The sequence below is a fragment of the Trachypithecus francoisi genome, unplaced genomic scaffold (genome assembly GCF_009764315.1).
Source record: "Trachypithecus francoisi isolate TF-2019V2 unplaced genomic scaffold, Tfra_2.0 Lachesis_group3, whole genome shotgun sequence".
In the NCBI taxonomy this organism is placed as follows: domain Eukaryota; kingdom Metazoa; phylum Chordata; class Mammalia; order Primates; family Cercopithecidae; genus Trachypithecus; species Trachypithecus francoisi.
Window position 1 is genome coordinate 3,488,442 of NW_022681468.1, and position 15,304 is coordinate 3,503,745.

General features: G+C 43.8%; 1 pseudogene; it reads right to left on the bottom strand.

The window, feature by feature from the left end:
* Positions 1-813: 813 nt before the first annotated feature.
* Positions 814-15,304, bottom strand: part of LOC117069678 — a 36,220-nt pseudogene continuing 21,729 nt past the window's right edge.

Below are 15,304 nucleotides of genomic sequence, written 5' to 3' on the forward strand. Positions count from 1 at the left end.
AGCAAGTATTATCCTGTTAGGAAAGTTGGCTTCATTGAGATTAGACAGGCAGTAAGAACAACATTTAAAAATTATAATGAAAAAATTGGCAACAATATAATAAACTTAGTTCCTAGAAATGGTTTTTGAACTAACGGCCCAAGCCTAAGGGCAGCAAATTAAACAAAAGGCCTGTGATAGCCACTCTGTAGTATTTCATACAGGATCGAATTAAACTAGTGAACGCCAGCTTTATAAAAGGGACCACCAGCACAATTTGAACAAAAAATTGTGTTAGGGAAAATGCCAAATGTGCCCACTAGGTGGGCTAAAAGGATTGTTTTTTTTAGGTCAGGTTTTCTCAAGTTACCTATAGCAGTTACTTATTGTGAAATTTTAATTATAGCGTTATCCTGCCAAGTGAAATAGTGGCATTGAGAGGGTGAGAGTCTCATTATTATGTGGAGCCTTATAACAACGCCCTAGGAAAACTCATTTTTTTAGGTTTATTTTTCAACTTTTGTTTTTAAGTAGTGGGGTCTCATCATGTTGCCCAGGCTGAAGTTTAACTCCTCTGGCCTCAGCCTTCCAAGCAGCTGGGACTACAGGCACCATGCCTGCTGGAAAAGCTGTTTGGAGCAGGGAAAACATCAGCTTCTCCTCTTGGTTTGTGGTTTGGTTGTCTCTGATTACGGCATCATGCAATTTGGTGAACTTTTGGTGTGGTTCATATATCAGGCGTAAGACTTGTTTTTTACTTCATTAATTTTGTTTTTTATTTTTATATTTTAAATTATTTCATACTAGTTTATTTAGGGGTTCCATTTTCACTCCTTAATAGATTTTTCCATATTTTTTATAAGCTTCTTTACTCATAAGTTCATCTAGTTCTTTTTTTTTTTTTTTGAGACAGTTTTGCTCTTGTCGCCCAGGCTGGAGTGCAACGGTATGATCTTGGCTTACTGCAACCTCTGCCTCCTGGGTTCAAGTGATTCTCTTGCCTCAGCCTCCTGAGTAGCTGGGATTATAGGCGCCTGCCACCACGCCCAGCTAATTTTTGTATTTTAGTAGAGACAGGGTTTTGCCACGTTGGCCAGGCTGGTCTCAAACTCCTAACCTCAGATGATCCACCTACCTCAGCCTCCCAAAGTGCTGGGATTACAGGTGTCAGCCACCACGCCTGGCCAAGTTCATCTAGTTCTGAAGAGTTACTCAGTGTCATTGCGATTGGCCAAACATCTTTATAAAAAATTTTTTTGATAAGTTCTGTATTTTCTACAAGAGCTTCATTAATTTCAGTTACTTCTCCTGATAAAGGAGAATGGAGTTCACCAACAGCTTTCACACTTTCCAAAGCACCAAATTCATCCTGTTTGTTCAATTTTGTCCCAGCTTCAGGCAGACCACAGTAAAAACATCTCCCAGCGCTTCCGGTGCAAAATGCCTGATTCACACTGTTCCCATACCATTTCCTGTTGTTCTCCAATCATGTTTCCTTGTGGCACTGAGAGCAGAGCAGGTTCCGTGCGCAAACCGTGCCCACCCCCAGCCACCAAGACCTCGGCCGGTGAGGCATGGCAGGTGCCAAGGGCCCGCTCAAGCTGCAGACCACAGCCCACACACACTGCGCCACTCAGTGCCATGTTTATAGGGAGGGGTGCGGAGGATCCCCATGCTGCGCTTTGGTCACTGTTTTTTTGTTTTTGTTTTTCTAGAGACAGGGTCTCGCTCTGTTGCCAGGCTGGAGGTGTAGTGGGGCAATCCAAATTCACCGCAGGCTTGAAGTAGCTGGGACTATAGGCGTGTGCCACCACACCCAGCTAATTTATTTTTTGTAGAGACAGGGGTCTCGCTATGTTGCCCAGGCTGGCGTGCAGTGACACAATCATAGCTCACTGCAGCCTCTAACTCCTGTGCTCAAGTGATTCTCCCACCTCAGCCTCCCAAGTAGCTGAGACTGCAGGTATTAATATATGCCATAGCACCTGGCTAATTCATTTTATTTTATTATTTGCAGAGAAGGGGTCTCACTTTGTTGCCCAGGCTGGTCTCAAACTCCTGGCTTCAAGCGATCCTTCCGCCTTGGACTTTGTTTTGTAATATCTGTTTAGTTTTAGCTTAGTGGGCTTCAGGAACAGAGCAGTTTTCATTTTGGTAATTTTGTGGAAGAAAGTTGGATTGGAGGTACCTAGAAGAATTTAGGATTTAGTCGAGTCTAAATTAGATAAGAACTCAAAAATAGTGCATAGAGTTAAAATCTAATAACAGGTGTATTATAGCTTTTTTTTTTTTTTTAAGGAATATAACTCTTTTTTTACCTTGATCATATAGGAATTTCAGATGAAAAATCTCTTGAGGCTAGAAAGTCAAACCAAGTAAGACTTTAGATTTTACTCATAGTCCTAAGTTTCTTGGGCCTGCCAGAAAATGACAGTTTTTATTAACTTACTGTAAGACTGAGGACCCTTGAAGTCAGATATTTTATGTGTATTTTAAAATATGACATTTTAGTCAGTCTTGGTAATAAAACCAGTGTTTCTCATTGTATTTTGTTATAAAGAGAGCATATTTTATTGGACTTATATAAATAACCATATTGTCTTAAGTATACTCACATATAGTTTTCACAGTTTGGAGGAATCAAGTGAGGAGATAAAACACAAATTTTTTATCTTTATTTATAAAAATTTATTTTATCAAATTGTAGTTAATTATAGATAGCTTAAAAGAGAAGTTTTTTTTTTTTTTTTTTTTTTGATATGGAGCCTCGCTCTGTCGCCCAGGCTGGAGTGGCGCAATCTCGGCTCACTGCAAGCTCAGCCTCCCAGGTTTACACCATTCTCCTGCCTCAGCCTCCCGAGTAGCTGGGACTACAGGCGCCCGCCACCACGCCCAGCTAATTTTTTTTTGTATTTTTTGTAGAGACGGGGTTTCACTGGGTTAGCCAGGATGGTTTCGATCTCCTGACCTCGTGATCCGCGCGTCTGGGCCTCCCAAAGTGCTGGGATTACAGGCTTGAGCCACCGCGCCCAGCCGAGAAGATTTTCTTAAATCTGGAAGACAAAACATTTGAGTAAAGAGCCAATAACATTTTAAATAAAAATGATAAAGTATTTTTATCATTTATTATTTATCATTTATTATTTAATTTTATGGCATTAACTTTTGTTCTGCTTGATTTTTATTAGAATAAAAAATTCTATTAATTTTTATAAGAATTTTAGAAATTTTTATTTAGTCCATTGATCTTAAAGTTATTAGAGATCTATATTTAAGAGTACTTGTTGGACTCTTCTATGAATCTGTGAATATTTTTAGAGAAGAGTTTAAAATAATAACAGTGAATGACAAAAACTTAGCATAGCCATGTGTGTTAGGCCGTTCTTGCATTGCTATATAGAAATATATAGCAGAGACTGGGTAATTTATGAGAAAAGAGGTTAGATTGGCTCACAGTTCTGCAGGCGATACAGGAAGCATGGTACTGACATTTGCTCAGCCTAGTGAGGGCCTCAGGAAACTTACAATCATGGTGGAAGTGAAGAAGACACAGGCATCTCACATGGCCAGAGCAGGAGCGAGAGGGTGGGGGGACTGCCACACTTAACAACCCGATCTCAGAAGAACTCACTCACTATTGTGAGGCAGCAGCAAGCCATGAGACACCTGCCCCATAACCCAAACACTTCCCACCAGGTCCTCCCTCCAACACTGGGGATTACAATTCAACATGAGATATGGCTGGAACATATATTCAAACCATATCACCATGGTTCAAACTCTGATGAAAGTTTCCAATTGAAAAGGATACTTAATTATTTCTACTACATGTAGATAGCATTTTAAGATAGCAACCAGAATTATGACTGATAGCATATTAGATTTTTATAAAGTTTTATAATTTTTGAAATATGTATTTTAATAACATACATATATAGCTAAAAGAAGATCTAATATTAATTATTATTTGACATTTTTAAAAATGTAATTTACCAAATCAGCCTAATCACTTAGTATCTCTATAAGATGAGAGAGATATTTTTTGAGGCTTTTTAGGGCCCCAACTAAAAAATATCAAAGTTAATTTAGGCTAAAGAGACTTGAATTTAGGATTTGATTTTTGGGAAGTTTGTCAAAGATGTTAAAACACTCAAAACACTTGATCAAAACAGAGTTGCCTTGTAAAATAATATTTATTTAATCAGAGTGATCATTAAAACACTTTGAAAGCCATACAGAAAGTTACATAGATATAAAAACCTTAACCCTTTTAAAGCTTAGGTTTTTGTAAGTAATTACAAGCCTAATAAAGACAACATAGAAAATTATTCTTGATAAAACATAAAATTTTTGTGGTTTTAGACCAGCTACCAAAAGGTAAAGAAAAACGTTTTGTAGTATGATTGTTTCTTTATGGGAGCTAATTTAGATAACTTGGAAGTCAAACCTGATGAAAAAGGGACTTGGATTTAATCAAACACAAAAAATTGTGTCCAAGGTTATTAGCATAACAATTTAGATACCTTAAGAAAAGCCAAGAGTACAAAATTAAATTATACTAGAAGAAAACATTGCTTTTTTAGGCCTTTAAGATAAACATTTTAGTGACAGTCTGTAAAAGCAGAGTTAGAACCAGAGAAAAAAGTTACAGGAGGCTGGGCACAGTGACTCATGCCTATAATCACAGCACTTTGAGGGGACAAGGTGGGAGGATCATTGGAGGCCAGGTGTTTGAGATCAGCCTGGGCAACATAACAAGACCTATCTCTTTAAAAAAAAAAAAAAAAATTTACAGGACTTAACCAAAAAAAAAACCTGAAGGAAAGAGTTATCAATCTAGGCCTTTTCAAGGGAACAAACAGCTGAAGGCAATGAGGTATGACCTGTAAGTCATATGAAGCAAGATAGCAAGATAGCAAGATACAGTAAAAGTTGAACCACTGAGATATACATCTGAGAAATTTTTTCTTTTTTTTTTTTTTTGAGACAGAGTTTCACTCTGTCACCCAGGCTGGAGTGCAATGGTGCGATCTCGGCTCACTGCAAGCTCCGCCTCCCGGGTTCACGCCATTGTCCTGCCTCAGCCTCTCAAGTAGCTGGGACTACAGGTGCCTGCCACCACGCCCAGCTAATTTTTTTATTTTTTATTTGTTTTAGTAGAGACGGGGTTTCATCGTGTTAGCCAGGATGGTCTCAATCTCCTGTCCTCATGATCTGTCCGCCTTGGCCTCCCAAAGTGCTTGGATTACACATGTGATCCACCGCACCTGGCCATATCTCACTCTGTCGTCCAGGCTGGAGTGCAGTGGCGCGATCTCTGCTCACTGCAAGCTCTGCCTTCTGGGTTCTTGCCATTCTCCTGCCTCAGCCTCCCGAGTGGCTGGGACTACAGGCGCCTGCCACCATGCCCGGCTAATTTTTTTTGTATTTTTTAGTAGAGATGGGGTTTCACCATGTTAGCCAGGATGGTCTCGATCTCCTGATCTCGTGATCTGCCCACCTCGGCCTCCCAAAGTGCTGGGGTTACAGATGTGAGCCACCATGCCTGGCCAAAACTTACCAATTCTTACTGCAAGATTCTCGCTTGCTCTCACCTGTGCTATGGGTGAGATGGGGTGGTCTGAGCCTCAGGCCCTGCCAGCATCCATGGGCAATTTCTAAGCAGCCACTTCCTTAAAATGTCAAGGTTTTAAAATTGGAGCATGACATACATGCAGAAATATACACAAAACATAAATGTACAACTGGAAACATGTTCACAAAGTGAGCCCACTCATAGAATCAATATCCCTGAAGCCCACTTCCTACCCCTTCCCAGCTTCCCCTCCCCAGGGTAACTGCTACCTTGACTTCTAATACCATGAATCAGTTTTACCTGTTCTTGAACTTTCTGGACAAGAATGCCCACACCACATACATTTGTGTCTGGCTTACTCATCCTGAGTCATGCTTGTGAGAGTCTTCCAGGCGGTTGTGCATAGTTGTAGTTCATTCATTGTCTTTGCTGAATCATATTCCATTTTATGAATATACTGCACCTTCTTCATCCATTCTACTGTTGATGGATCTTGGGTTGTCTCCAGTTTGAGGCTGGCTCTTCTGAGCAGTGCCCTTGGGCACATTCTTGTCCATGTCTTCTTCTTTTTTGGGGGGAGGGATGGAGTCTCGCTCCATTGCCCAGGCTGGAGTGCAGTGGCACAATCTTGGCTCACTGCAAGCTCCGCCTCCTGGGTTCATGCCATTCTCCTGCCTCAGCCTCCCAAGTAGCTGGGACTACAGGTGTCCGCTACCACACCTGGGTAATTTTTTGTATTTTTTATTTTTTAGTAGAGACGGGATTTCACTGTGTTAGCCAGGATGGTCTCGATCTCCTGACCTCATGATCCGCCCGCCTCAGCCTCCCAAAGTGCTGGGATTACAGGCGTGAGCCACCATGGCCAGCCATTCTTGTCCATGTATTCTGGTAAAGATATAGACAGGTTCTGTTGTGCATGGAGCAAGTTGCTGGGTCACAGGGTTTGGGTAGGTTCCGCTTTAATAGACACTTCCAGACAGTTTTCTCAGGTGTTTGTACAAAGTGCACTCCCACTAACAAAGCGTGATGCCTCTGGGGGCCATCCTGGCCGACACTTGATATTCTCGGTTGTTTCCATTTTAGCCAGTGGTGGGTGCATAATTGCATCAACTTTTGATTTCACTTGACATTTCCTTGATGACTGAGGAAGTCAAACACTTTTTCATACTCTTATTAGCCATTCGGAAGTGCACGTTTTTGACACTCCCATTTCAATCGTAAGAAGCCAGTTTTTCTACTGGGTCCCTGTCTTGGTATGATTGATTTGTAGGAGTGCTTTGTGTTTTCTGGACACGTGTATTTTTCAGATACACGTATTAAGGTATCTTCTGGAATTGTGCAACCTCCCTTTCTACTTTGTTGCTGGTGTTAAATAAATAGAGAGGATGCCGTTGGTTTGGACTGAGCTTCTGCACTAGGACCAACAGACCAAGTCAAAATGCAGCTACTCATGCAGGGAGTTTCACACCACTGAGCAGACACTAAGTTGTTTATCTGACCCTCTTTTAGGAGACAGAGAGAGGGAGGGAGGGAGAGAGAGAGACCCCAAATTCCCAGATAGGCCAGTTTTAGTCGGGGTGATAAGGGAAGTCCGCTGTGCTTTAACCATGACAAGGAAAATAACTTTGAGATGACCAATCTGCTTTTTGGTCTCTGTTTCTGCTTTCTTCTTTCTTCCACTCTTTCCTGCCTACAAAGCCAACCTCTCTGCTCAGCTCATCCAAATGCTCCTTCTATTTCCTAAGAATGAGGGGTTGTCCAAGTCTAGAATTGCAAATGAAAACCTATTCAATCTTAACTGAATTTGTTGTATTTTGTCATTTGACATTAGTGACTTTGAGGAACACAGGTTTTCATTTTAGCTGTATTCTTTCTTTCTTTCTTTCTTTCTTTCTTTCTTTCTTTCTTTCTTTCTCTCTTTCTCTCTTTCTCTCTTTCTCTCTTTCTCTCTTTCTCTCTTTCTCTCTCTCTCTCTCTCTCTCTTTCTTTTTTTTTCAGACAGGGCCTCACTCTGTCACCCATGCTGAGTTCAATAGCACAATCTCATCTCACTGCTGCCTCAACATCCTGAGCTCAAATGATCCTCTAACCTCAATCTCCCAAGTAGCTGGGACTGCAGGTGCACACCACCATACCTGGCTAATTTTTGTATTTTTTGTAGAGACGGGGTTTCATCGTATTGCCCAGGCTGGTCTTGAACTCGTGGGCTCAAGTGATCCACCCACCTCAGCCTCTCAAAGTGTTGGGATTACAGGCATGAGCCACCATGCCTGGCCCATTTTAACAGTATTCTCCTTACCTTTCCCTGCTTTGTGGGAGGAGAAAAAAGGAGCAACCATGTCCCCAGAAGCTGGTGGCAACACAGCTGGGCTGAGTTATTCTGTCGGACAGGAGCCACCTCACAGAACACCAATATCAGACGGGGTGTCTCTGAGACGGCGACAGAATTAGACAAGACAGGGCCACTTTAACTTTGTCCAAACACAGACAAAAGCAAGGTCACTGTGCCACCCTCAAATTCCCAGCCAGCCCCTCTGTTGGCAAAAATGAGTGGCAGCAGCTGCTTTACGGGTTCTCCATTCTTCTCTGCCCACTGCCGAGGAGTTTTGTTGAGACGCCTGATCACAGAACCAGCCTGAGTTCTGACAGCATCCACACTACAGGGAACCTCTGATTCTTCACAGCCTCCCCCAAGCCCCCAGTTCTGGCTCATTGTGGGTACAAGTTCTTTCTAACCCCTCTGAGCGCATGTCTGGCGCTTCCTGTGGTGCCTGCTCTTCCTCTCTGTGATGCATAAGGAGCTCAAACTGCTCAGCCACAAGTGGGTCCAGTGGCCTTTAGCTGGAGTGTTGACAGGAAGAAGCATGTGCGTGTTAAGAAATGTTTGCATCAAAGTCAAGCAGGCATGCTGCCGGAAGGACAACCAACAATCTGGTTTGCCTGGAACTGAGGGTGCTGTCAGACCTCAGGGTTTCCACTTCAAAGCTGGCAGGATCCCAGGTGAGCTGGAACAAGCTGGTCAACCTAGCTGTCTTACTGAGGCTTTGTACCCATCTCTGCAGATCTTAAGCTTCTACTTTGTAGATTTGGGGGTGCTGGGGACAGCATTTGACAGCCAGGACGTGCCCAAGAAGGAGAATCCAATAAGAGGCCCCAGGACATTTTTAAACTATTTGCACTCAGTTTTCAAGTGCATATGTTAATTATGTCAATTATAATGCAGACTGACTGAGCTGAGCTCCCTCTGTTTCTATATAAAATTAAGTTACCCAGGAACACTATCTCTTATTTTTTTTTTTTTTTTTTTTTTTTTTTTTTTTTTTTTTTTTTTTTTTTTTTGAGACGGAGTCTTGCTCTGCCACCCAGGCTGGAGTGCAGTGGCCGGCTCTCAGCTCACTGCAAGCTCCGCCTCCCGGGTTCACGCCATTCTCCTGTCTCAGCCTCCCGAGTAGCTGGGACTACAGGCGCCCGCCTCGTCGCCCGGCTAGTTTTTTTTGTATTTTTTAGTAGAAACGGGGTTTCACCGTATTAGCCAGGATGGTCTCGATCTCCTGACCTCGTGATCCGCCCGTCTCGGCCTCCCAAAGTGCTGGGATTACAGGCTTGAGCCACCGCGCCCGGCCCACTATCTCTTATTTTAAAAACTTTGGTAAGTAGGTCATAAATATATTTAGAACTACATGGAAATTAAGTGTTACTATTACATACAATGCTATAAGTGACTTAAAACATGCAAATCTGGTGGAATTCTGTGTCAAATTGGCTAAATAGCCTTTCAAATAGCAAAAGTAACTCTCAGAACACTGTCTGCACAAATCACAGCACTCAGTGCCCCTGCGGGAGGGGCCTGTTCTGCCCACCCACGGCAGCATGGTCTGTGGTGCTCAGGCAGCCCTGCCATGGGGCAACAGAGGGGAGAGGCCTCCAGATACCATTCCAGGAGACCAGGAAACCCCACCGTGCACTCATGGAACCCCTGGCCAGAGAGAGGCGCAGCCCGTTCTCCATTTTGACTTTCCTTAAAAGTGACATCCGGCCCTATGGATATATAAAAGCCAGGAAATTGTGCACTCTGCGTGAATTATATTTGAATAAGGTGTTATTTGAAAAGAGCACGAGGCCGGGTACAGTGGCTCACGCCCTTAATCCAACACTTTGGGAAGCTAAGGCAGGCAGATCACCTGAGGTCAGGAGTTCAGGACCAGCCTGGCCAACGTGTGCAAATCCCGTTTCTACTAAAAATACAAAAATTAGCCGGGCCTGGTGGCAGGCGCCTGTAATCCCAGCTACTTGGGAGACCGAGGCAGGAGAATTGCTTGAACCTGTGAGGCAGATGTTGCAGTGAGCTGAGATCACGCCAATACACTCCAGGCTGGGTGATACAGAGAGACTCTGTGTCAAAAAAATAATAAAATAAAAAAATAAAAAGAGCACAGATTCCTGGTTTTGATTCTTAGTAAGATGTCACCATTGAGAGGACTGGGGAGAGTACAGGACTCTACTATTTTGGTAACTTCCTGTGAGTCTATACTTTTCCAAAGTATTAATACAAAGCTTTTAAAATCATTAGGTAATCACAATGTGAATATTGAGTCACTCCAGTTGAATAATTGAGGAAATCATTGAAAATATTTAAAAGTGACCCTGGCCCCATTTTCCAGCACACACGTGAGGCCCTGGGTGCTGAGGGAGCCATGGGGCCTCCTTCCCTGGAGTGGAGCCTCCTGTATCCCAGGACTCCTGGCACCGGCTCCCTCTAGGGACCCCATGAGGTGGGCGGGGTCCTCACACTGTGCCCTCTTCCCACCCTGCCACTGCAGCTCAGGGCCAGAATCCTGGGGTTCCACACCCAGCCCCACCCATGTTTGATTCTCCTAGTCTCTACTGCACCCGCCACTGCAACCCTGGGTTGATTCTGGAAGGCCTCCTGGGGGCAGGGAGGGGCGGGACCCTTGCCCTTGCTCGCATGTGGTGGCATCACCCTGGCAGCGGGAAAGGCCCTCCCCTGGCCACATCTGTGCAGGTTCCAATAACCGGTCACACGGGAACATTTGGGCGTAGCATTACAAAAATGCCCCGAGTTAATTTCCTGGGCCCAGCTCCTTTCTGCTTCAGATCTCAGCCTCTTAGGAGAATAAGCCAGGAAGTGGGCTTGGGCCACAGATACAGGAGTGGGAGGAGAGTAGGTGGGAGGACCCGTGTGGTCAGACCAATGCTCCCACTGAAACCAGATCATACGGTGGACTCGGTGTTTTAAAACGTGTCTTTTTAAAAGACTGGAGAGCTGGCAAAGTAATCAGGCCCTAGGGAAGGGAGGCAGGGCTCTGTGGGGTCAGTCCAGGAGAGTTTAGGGGGTGGATGAGAACACTGATTGCCATGGGCTCCAGGGGAGGGGAAACAGAACACAAACCCCTGTGTGCCCACGTGGAATGTCCCCAAGGAAGTCCCCTCCACATGGTACTGGGTGCACAAAGGGTCTCACAGTCACAGTTGGGTTACCCAGAGTGAACCCACGCTTGGCAAATGCTGCCCCGGAACTCACATTTCCTACTGTGAGAAATGTGAGAAATAAACTGATCTGTCCAAACCCAAAGAATGGACTCAGAGACCCACAGAACAACAAAAGTGAGAGTTTTTTGTTTTTGAGATTTTCGTGCCCGGCCTGAAAATGAGACTTTTAATGACGGTCTTGCAAGATCAGGTGTCTGATAAGCTGGCACACCCAGCACAGTTTCAACAAGCAATTTATCCCCTACTGCGCAGGTCCCTCTCCCAGTTCCTCATAGGCTGAGTACTGTGGGATCACAATCTTCCCGGACATCTCACTCTGTCGCCCAGGCTGGAGCTTAGTGGTGTAATCTCAGCTCACTGCAACCTCTGCCACCCAGGTTCAAGTGATTCCCCTGCCTCAGCCTCCCAAGTAACTGGGACTACAGGCACCTGCCACCACGCCTGGCTAATTTTTGTATTTTTAGTAGAGACGGGGTTTCACCATCTTGGCCAGGCTGTTCTTGAACCCCTGACCACGTGATCCACCCTCCTGAGCCTCCCAAAGTGCTGGGATTATAGACTTGAGCCACTGTGCCTGGCCCAAAAATGAGACTTTTAATGACGGTCTTGCAAGATTGGGTGTCTGATGGGCTGGCACACCCAGCACAGTTTCAACAAGCAATTTATCCCCTAGTGTGTAGGTCCCTCCCCTGGTTCCTCACAGGCTGAGGACTATGGGATCACAATCTTCCTGGACATCGCCTATTGGCTGTTGGGCAGGGGCTTTAGGTGTTTTCTTTAGGGTTGTCTTGTTGCATTTTGTTGCAGCCCACAATGCATTGCAATTCTAGTTAGCTCAGGGGCTCTTCAAGTATTTAACTTATGACCTAAGTAGCTGGGCAGGCTGTTAAGAACAGACAAAGCAAGCTATTTTGCAGGCTAGTAAACTTTCATTTTAGACTAAACTTTTTTGGTTTGGAAGAGGGCAACTAAGAAGGAAGCAGGAGAGGGGGCAGGGGGAGGCTGAAAAGCAGGCATCAGCCATCCAAGCAGGGGCCTAGTATATCTTGTTTCTTCTGTAGTTTGCTGACCTAAGCCGATTCAAGGCCCATTGTCTTGGAAATGGACCACTGTATACATTATTTCCTTCACTGCTAAGTGTAATAAACTGACTCCAGCCAGGGCCTGGCAGAAGCACATGCGCAGCCTCTGGGGAAGGTGCCCACCTTGCAGGCCTCAGAATATTGCAGCCATTGAAGCAGGAAATTTCCCCTGACCCCTTCGTGGGCAGGAACTGAAGTGCAGGCACTGGAGCTAGCTGGCAGCTTCGGCACCAGCAGGGGAAAACTCCACTCACCCAAACCCCTTGTGTTCAACCCTTGTGGGAGGGAACAGGCAGGTGAGCAGTTGCAGCAGCCAGGGTGAGTGCTTTCGAGTGTTAGCTGGGGCAGAACTGCGTGGGCCCTGCAGCAGTATCTGGGAGAAGTACCCGTGACCCCCAAAGCCCCAGAAGGAATGTTACAGTCAGTGCTCTTTTAGTTCTGCCATCCACAGATGGCTTAAGTGTTAACAGCTCAGTGGGTCCTCTGCCTTTTCTCATGAGGTGGCTGCTTTCCACCAGTGAGGGCAGGGGGTCAGTGTGACAGCCTTTTGCATCTGCACCCATGGTACCTCAGCTCTTGTTTGGCGTCCAGGTCACACAAATTGAAGGGTGGTGAATGTGGGGGATTTTATTGCCGATGAAAGCGGCCCTCATCGGGAAAAGGAGTTGGAAAGGGGATGGAGCAGGAAGGTGATCTTCCCCTGGAGCAATGCCATCAAGCCATCTCTCTGAAGTCAAGCTGCTTCTCTCCAACATCCAACTGTACTCTCTGATGTCCAGATGCTTCTCCTCTTCTCTGCTCTCTGCCAGTGGAACCTGGGGTTTTTATAGGCACAGGATGGGGGGTGGGGGCAGGCCACGGGTGGTTTTGGAAAAGGCAACATTTGAGCAGGAAAACAGGAAGGCATGTTCTCACTTTGGGCCATGGTTCCAGTCTTCAGGTTCGGGCCTTCACTGGGGACCTGCCCTTTTCTGCCCAGAATTTCCTTGCCTCCTGTCCCTATCATTCCCTACCTTGGAAGAGGCACATCTAACTGCTGTTAGAATATGAACAATGATTGATCTTAGCTACTTCTTGCTGACAGGGGGTGTTGTTTTGGGGAGATCAGTTTTCTCCTTCATCTCTGAGATGTTTATTTGTACCATCAATAACATCTGGCTCTTCCCAGAGTCCTCTCTTCCTGCTGTAGCTCATGATAGATCTTCAGATGTTTGGTGGGCACCCACACAGGCACCTGATTGTCACCTGGAGAAACAAAAGCAAATCCTCTTCCCCATGTAATTATCCGCCCTTTGATTAAGTTTAGTTAAAGGGCCAGGGAGGTTAGTATGTGCTCTAATATGAATGACATAGAAAGGGGAATGCCTTTATTGTACTGATTGCTGTAAAGAATGAAATAGAAGATTAAGTTGGTCATCAGTCACATTTTGAATTAAGGCACATTCAGTATTTTGCGTGGCTTGCACTATATAGGCTGAATCAGAAACAATGTTTACTGGCTGTTTAAAAATTTTTAATACTTTTATTACAGCCATAAGTTCAGCCCTTTGAGCAGAAGAAAAGTCAGTTTGAAAAACTTGCTGTTGAGGTCCTGCAAATGAGGTTTTTCCATTACTAGATCCATCAGTGAAAACAGTAATGGCCCCTTCAATAGGGGCTTTTTGAGTAATGGAAGGCAATATCCATGATGTTAATTTAAGAAATTGGAATATTCTGGATTTAGAATAATGATTATCAAGAACACCAGTAAAACCTGCCAAATTAACTTGCCATTCCTGGGAATTAATATAAGCCTGCTGAATTTGTTGTTTGTTTAATGGAACTATAATTTGATTTGGATTATATCCCAATAACTTTGTTGTGCACAGCCTTGCTTGTCCTGCTAGTACAGTAATTTGATCTAAGTACAGAGTGAGCATTTTAGCCATATTGTGAGGTAGAAAAAGCCACTCAACCAGATCATTCTGTTGAACAATAACTCCTGTAGGTGAATGTTTAGTAGGAAAAACTAAAAAAACTGTAATGGCTGCATAGGGTTAATTCGAGTTACTTGTGCTTTTTGAAATTTTTTTTTTCAATTAATTGAAGTTTCTCTAATGCTTCTTTGGATAGAGAGTATTTGCTGTTAAGGTTCGAATCACCTTATAAGGTAGAAAAATGATGAGACATAGCATAAGTAGGAATGCCTGAAGTGAGATGAATCCAATTAATGTCTCCTTATAATTTTTGAAAATCATTTAGAGTTTTTAAATTATCTCTTCTAATTTGAACCTTTTGAGGCTTAATAGTACTTTGTTCTACTTTAATTCCTAAATACTGAAAGGGAGCAGAAGTTTGGATTTTTATTAGGGGCTATGATTAATCCCACTGCAGTTACAGTGTTTTCCAATTGTTTGTAGAATAGCATTAATTCTTCTCTAGTTTCAGTTGAGCATAAAATATCATCCATTTAATGGAGAATATAGCAGTTTTTGAATTGTTCTCTAACTGGTTTAATAGCTTTTCTGACATAAGTTTGACAAATAGTCAGACTATTTAACCTGCCTTGTGACAGTACTTTCCAATGGTATCCGTCCACTGGTTCTTTGTTATTTATAGCGGGAACAGTAAAAGCAAATCTTTCATAATCTTCAGTAGCTAAAGGAATGGTAGAAAAAGCAACCTTTTAAATCTATTACTATGAGAGGCCAGTATTTGGGGATCATTGTTGGAGGGGGCAGCCCTGGTTGCAGTGTGCCCATGGGTTGAATCACAGCATTAACGGCCCTCAAGTCTGTTAACATTCTCCATTTCCTTGATTTTTTCTTAATAACAAACAGGAGAATTCCAAGGAGAGAAAGTAGGCTGCATGTGTCCCTTTTGCAATTGTTTCTGTGCCAATTTTTTAAAGTCTCTAGTTTTTCCTGTTTCAGCAGCCATTGCTCCACCCAAACTGGTTTGGCAGTTAATCAAACAAGAGGAATGGGAGTTGGAGGCTCAGCAATGGCTGCTCCTAAAAATGATACCCTAATCCAGTTCGATCCATTTGCCCTTTTAGTTCTAAAGATTCTGGTTGGCCACTTTCATTTTTCTCAGTCCCTTTTCTGGGAGATATCCCATTTTTCTCATCATTTGTTTACTATTATTACTACATTGAGCCATAGGAATTGATATTTCA